The sequence below is a fragment of the Phyllopteryx taeniolatus genome, chromosome 9 (genome assembly GCF_024500385.1).
Source record: "Phyllopteryx taeniolatus isolate TA_2022b chromosome 9, UOR_Ptae_1.2, whole genome shotgun sequence".
NCBI lineage: Eukaryota > Metazoa > Chordata > Actinopteri > Syngnathiformes > Syngnathidae > Phyllopteryx > Phyllopteryx taeniolatus.
This window is the reverse complement of record NC_084510.1, coordinates 17,573,097-17,579,997: the sequence shown is the minus strand read 5'-3', so window position 1 is coordinate 17,579,997 and position 6,901 is coordinate 17,573,097. Positions and strand designations below refer to the sequence as shown.

General features: G+C 39.6%; 1 long non-coding RNA gene across 2 annotated transcripts; it reads left to right on the top strand.

The window, feature by feature from the left end:
- Positions 1-82: 82 nt before the first annotated feature.
- On the top strand, positions 83-4,939 carry LOC133483713 (uncharacterized). Of its 2 annotated transcripts, XR_009790182.1 has the most exons (4): positions 83-986; positions 1,051-1,110; positions 1,212-1,546; positions 3,991-4,939. It is a non-coding gene; the product is annotated as an uncharacterized LOC133483713 (long non-coding RNA). The 2 variants fall into 2 exon arrangements; XR_009790181.1 differs by having other exon boundaries at positions 83-1,110.
- The last annotated feature ends 1,962 nt before the right edge of the window (positions 4,940-6,901 follow it).

The window sequence follows — 6,901 nt, the reverse complement described above, 5'->3', positions numbered from 1 at the left end:
ATGTCCAGTAAGAGGCGCCGTTGTAGTCCAAAGATTGTGTGTCTTTTTTAACGCGTGGCGTCAGCGATGAAATTATAGATCCATCCATCCATCCATTTTCTACACCGCTTCTCCTCACTCGGGTCGCGGGTATGCTGGAGCCTATCCCAGCGAACTGCGGGCAGGAGGCAGGGTACACCTTGAACTGGTTACCAGCCAATCGCAGGGCACATATAAACAAACAACCATTAGTCACATTCACTCCTACGGACAACGGAGTCTTCAATTAACCTGCCATGCATATTTTTGGTGTGTAGGAGGAAACCGGAGTACCCGGAGAAAAACCCACGCAGGCACGGGGAAAACATGCCCCACACTCCACACAGGCGAGGCCAGATTTGAACCGAGGTCCTCAGAACCGTGAGGTGGATGTGCTAACAGGTGGTGTCACCTAAATTAAAAGATGAAAATCAAAATAAAACAATCAGGAAAAAAAATAAAATCCCAAAACATCAACATATAAGGATGAAGGTAAAAGGTAAAATAATATGACTTTTGAAAAAGCAGAAGCTTTTTTAGGCCAACCTTAAATGTTTGACAGGTTTGAGCAGTTTTCAGGTGCACCTTACTCCAGTGGCATTGTTAGGCCTATTTTAGGGGGCAACTGCTTCCTTCCAGGAAGCTGCTAGACTAACTACCGACTAGCGAGCGCCTACACGGAACCTGCATGTCGGTTATTTGTCTTTTGGGGAAACTCACAGACACGGACAACTGCCAAGAGTCTCAAAATGATGCTGTTTCCCGCCACGAAAGGCAGATATGAAAGCAGAAAAGGAGTTTGTCTCGCTGAAACAGCAGGTTATTGAACTACTGCAACAATGGGACATTTTCACAGTACTACTTGGAAAACTTGACAAGCTTTGTCACAATAATCATGGACTCAACAAAAAACAAACAAACAAACAAACAAAAACAGACTGGCTGACCTTTCACTGGAGAAACAGCAGGTAGAGTGAGCTTACTTTTTATCTATGTCTGTCTAACAGTCACAAATCTGAAAGTCTTCTTCAGAGGTTTGCTATTTAGCGACAAGGGATGGAAAACATGCCTCATAAGAACTTCATTTTTTTGGTAAGTTAAACATATTCACACATACAAAAGCCCATACTACAGCATGTGTCTCATGAATGGTTTTACTGTATGTTGTGTTCTGAGCCGCTTCTCCTCACTAGGGTCGTGGGCGTGCTGGAGCCTATCCCAGCTGTCATCGGGGAGGAGGCGGGGTACACCCTGAACTGGATGCCAGGCAATCGCAGAGCACATACAAACAAACAACCATCCGCACTCACATTCACACCTACGGGCAATTCAGAGTCTCCAATTAATGCATGTTTTTGGGATGTGGGAGGAAACCGGAGTGCCCGGAGAAAACCCACGCAGGCACGGGGAGAACATGCAAACTCCACACAGGCGGGGCCGGGGATTGAACCCGGGTCCTCAGAACTGTGAGGCTGACGCTCTAACCAGTCCACCACCGTGCCGCCGTTATCCAATATATCATCTGTTAGTAAGTTTGCACATTTTTTTTAAATGGTAATTTTTTTTTTATGACCAAACTCTTAATGTGATCTTTGTTTTATAATATCACACTTGAGAAATAGCCTGAATAAAAAAATTAAAACTAGTACTAAAACTAATAAAAACTAAACTAAAACGATTTTTGAAAAATGAAAAACTAATAAAAACCTGCTGTAAAAACTAATTAAAACAAACTGAATTGAAAAAACAAAAGTTAAAACGAAATTAAAACTAACTATAATGGAAAATCCCAAACTATTATAAACCCTGGTTTACAGTAGTGATATAACCCAGATTTGTAAGTAAATTGGAACCTATGCTAACCGCGTATGTCCTCAGTTACCGAAGCAGAAGTATCGTACCATAGACAATACAAATGATCGAATTCATTCAAATCATTAAACAGAACAGAAATCATTCCTAAAACTGTGTCATGCTGTCAAGAAGACACAGGACGAAAGTAAAACATGTTAGAATAAAACTACTGAAAAACAGAGCCACACCAAGGAACATTGAAATCCCATTATAATATACAATATACTGTAAATCTTAGTTAATTTTAAGGAATATACCACATGAGTTAAATGAGGTATTAAATGTGTTTTTAGATCAATAAAACAATCTACACAGACATCAATAAAAAAGATGGCTAAAAATAACGTCTCCAAAATCAGTTTTGTTATTAAATTGAGCTTAATGGACATACTAATAGATATCCATGATCACACAGCAATGTGAACTGTAAGCACTTTGTTTCAATTTAAAATCAATCCCGATTTGACAATGGTGACATTTGCAATCCTGAAGCAGATTCAATAGTGTACAATACACTATTGAATCAAAGAGCACTTGCATAATTTTACATGTATTATATTATGATTATATTCATTAATCCAATCCAATGATTGTGATTATTATACATGTTTGATTATTTCTCTATTTTATTATGTAAATACACATATACAGTGCCAATATTTTTTAGCATAAAATAAAACCTCAAAGGACCTGTTTTAAAACACATAAACATCTAACTGACAAATGCTCATAACATACTTATAATAATAAACCTCTGTTTGGTCATTGCATCATACGGTATATTTATTTTCATAAATGTACTATGGCCCTCAAAGGAAAACTGAAAATTGTTCCCCACCTATGCTGTAACTATAAATAAATTAAAGTCTAGTAACTATTAAAATGTATTCAACTATACCGTACATTATTAGAAATATTCTGAACTTGAAGTATGGAATAAAAGGAAATTAAGATGGCATATAGCGAGGTCTGACTGCTTTCATCTCACTGACCTTTTTACTTGCGCTCATTTATTCAAGTCTTAAATTAACGATGTGTGTGTGTGTGTGCATGTGTGCCTGTGTGTATGTTAGTGTACCCAAAGCTAATATGCAACAGTCCAAAGACAACATTTAAAAGTGGAGTGCAACTGGTATTCCTCACACTCTTCGTGTGTGTGCATATATAGGTTTGTTTGCGTGTGCGTGCGTGTGTGTGTGTGTGTGAATGAGAGAGAGAGAGAGAGAGAGAGAGAGAGGGAGAGACAGGGAGAGAGAGAGAGTGAGAGGGAGGCCTATTGATTATTTTAATCCTCCTATTTGTGAGTCTGTGATCCTCTCGGCTCCGCCTGCCACAGAGGGATTGCTAATGGGCTGAACGCTTCCCTCCTCAACCCTCAGTCCCTTTCCAATTAAGTTAACGCTGGAATCTGCGAGGGGGAGCATTGGGACTCACGGAGGGGAGGGGTTGAGACACTGCAGAGATACAACCCCCACACCTCCATGTCCAATAGCTCAAAAAGCGCTCATTTGCACCACATTTACACCTCCTCGCCAAGAATGGTAGCCTACCCTATTTTACCTTTGATTAAAGCTCCAGCTCTCTGTTTTAATTGTTCTTTATTGTATTAGGTTTTTTTTAAGGATGCAGGAGCATAAAAAAGAGCAGGACTGAAAAGGGCAAAGGGCAAGTCACACAGGACAATCAAGGTGTAATGTGATCTCGGACAATTTATGTTGTCTACCTAGAACCTCCTTTCAACTAAAGGAAAACAAACCTACAAATATGCCCCGTGGGGTGACGGATTTGTATTGGTTATTCTTTCAACAGCAATAACGAGCCCAAATACAGCATTCAATTTCAACTAATGCCTAAATAGCTAGCTAGCTAGAACGATAGCTCGATGGAGATGAACACAGATGTTTACATGCACTGTATAAAAAGACATGTACTTTTTCCCTCACTGTCTGACATGAAATCAGACTAAATTTTTCCTGTTTTAGGTCAATTTGGATTAGCAACATTTTCTCTATTTGCTAAATGCCAGAATAATGAGACAATTATTATTATTTTTGACTTTTTCATGACTTTCTTCAAAGTCAGAAGTTTACATTTCATTAGTATTTGGTATCATTGCAGCCATGGCCCAATGGTTAAGATCATCACCTGCCACAGTGGGGGACCTAGGTTCAAGACCCCGACTGGACCATCCGCCAACATCCCCCGGACTAATGGCTGTGGTGTCCTTGACACTGATACCCAGAAATGACACTGATACCCAGAAATGCTCCCCGGGCGCTTCAGCTGTGTTTCAGCTGCCCCCTGCTCCAGTGTGTTCCACTAACATGTGTATGTGTTCACTGTGATGGGTTAAATGCAGAGAACAAATTTCGTGTGCATGCATGCATGTTCATGACCATAAAAGATGATTCTTCTTCTTCTTCTTCTTCTTCTTCTTCTTTAAACTTTTTGTAACCAGTTTGGCAGTATGCTTCAAGTCATTGTTCATTTGAAAGCCCAATTGGTGGCCAAGCTTTAAATTCTTGGCTGATGTCTTGAGATGTTGCTTCACTATTTCCACATATTGTTCTTTCCTCATGATGCCATCTATTCCGTGAAGTGCACCAATCCCTCCTTTAGTAAACAACATCACAAAATGATGCTTCCACCCCTGTATAGTATAGTACTTGTTTCACTGTGGATAATGACACACTGTTACCAGCTTTAGCCAGCATCCTTCACATGGTCTTTCGCTTTTTTTCTTGGGTTGATATACACATTTCGGGCCAAAGCACATTCATCTCTGGGACACAGAACCCGTCTCCTTCACGAGCAGTATGATGGCTGAACATTTCCTATTGCGTTTATACTTGCGTGTAATTGTTTGAAAAGATGAATGTGACACCTTCAGGCATCTGGAAATTGCACGCTTTGTTGAACCAGACTTGTGCAAGTCCATAATTCTCTTCCTGATATCTTGACTGATTTCTTTTGACCTTTCCATGACGATATACTAAGAAGCTGTGTGTATCATTTTTGGCTAGTTCATATACATCCACAGGCATGCCTGTAATTAACTCAAATTTTGTCAATAAACCTATCGTAAGCTTCTAGAGAAACAACATCATCATCTGGGTTTTCTCAAATTATTTAAAGGCATAGTAATCTTACTATATGTTAATTTGAGGAAAGTCATGTAAAATGACCTAAAAAAAAAGTCCTTCTCTCATTATTCTGGCATTTAGCAAGTATGATTTTTTTTTGGTTTATCCTAATTGACCTAAAACAGGAAAAGTTGTCTGATTTGTCAGAAACATGTATTTTTATATAGTGTTTGTAAACATTTGGTTTCAACTGGAGACACGCCCCACTGCAACATGATTGGCTCCTGCATAGCGGGAAGGGCAGATTACCCAGATGTAACGAGATGACCATCCTCTGGAAGCAGTATGGTGTGGTTGGAGTTTTACACATATTTGCAGTTTTTATCGCTTAAAGATGCTTCCCAGCGCCTGCTGTACACTTTTTTTATTTTGACTCATAACTTCACAAAGGATGCTTTCCCAGTATAATAGCTTGCTTATTTTGTTTAAGCAGTATGGTGTGTTCTACAGGGATACTACAGCCAATCATAGTGCAGCCGTGCATGTCCTGGAGCCAGTAATATTGGAGCAGGGTGTGTTCTGCCTAGAAACTTTGTGGGAATCCCAATAACGCGTCAATCATTGCTTGCTGTCTGGGTACAGCTAGCTAGATAGATAGATAGTGTGGTGGATTTTAAATAGTGTCTGATTTGGACATTCTTCTTTGAATGGCGTAAATAGTAGCCGATTTAAACATCTCTCCTTTGTATTTCTGCCTCAAAGAAGTAATTGCATTCCTGAGGCCATTTGTTGTCTGCTAAGTCTCCCACTCTGATTTATATGATAACGCTTTCTTGGTTTACAATAAGGTAATAATGTCGTAAAAAGGTCTTCCTTGTGTTGTCAGAGAGAACCATTAACAATTGATTGGTAAACCAGACAGTCAGGAATACGGTTGATTCATGGAGAAGAGAGCCACCTTATGGACAGAAGTGACACCAACTATGGGTGGAGGAGATTCTATTATGAGGGGCCGTTAGGGACATTATTCAGGATTAGCTCTCACACTTACTATTCAAATGCTTTCACACACACACAAACTACTGAAAGGCTCTCATAAGGACTACTCAAACACTCTCATACACACGAGTCTTGCTCTCATTAACACTACTCAAATGCTTGTGTGCGTGTGTGTGTTGGTGAAAAGCTTCCACACACAGTGAATCAAAAGTACGAACCCCGTCTTGGTGCTAGCCAATCAGAGGGAGAGGAGGGTGGGTTATCGTTCCATACAATGGACATGGGAGTTTTTTTCTGCACTTTCTGGACTCGATACATTTTCTATTGTTGTAGTCACTTGGTTCATTTTCTTCAGGAGATCTTCCACATTTAATACTTGGGTGCCAATACTGGTGAGCAGGACTGTGTAAATATATATATATATATATATTTATCATCATCATCAGCCATTATCTATCCACTGCAGGATGAAGGCCTCTTCTTTACATTTCCACCTACTACGATATTTTGCAAATTTTGCCAGTGTATTCCGCTGTGTTTAATGATTTCATGTATCCATCTTCTTTTAGGTTTTCGCCGTGGTCGCTTTGTGTCCAGTGGTATCCAATTGATAGTTTCTGTGGTCCATCCTTTGTCAGCTCTTCGGACAACGTGACCGGCCCATTTACATTTAAGGCTTTTAAATTTTTTGAATGACGTCGGTAACTCGCGTCTGCTGTCTTATCCAACTGCATCTTTTTTCTTCGCGAATGCTTTTTTTCAACGTTTGGCATTGCATGTTCCTTTGGGTTCCACATAGCCTTTTTATAACTTTGGCATTCGTAGTCCAAATCTCACCACCGTGAGTAAGGACTGGTAAAATACATTGATCAAAAACTTATCGATCGAAAAAAAATATATATATATATATATATATATATGTGTGTGTGTGTAACATCTCACTTTGT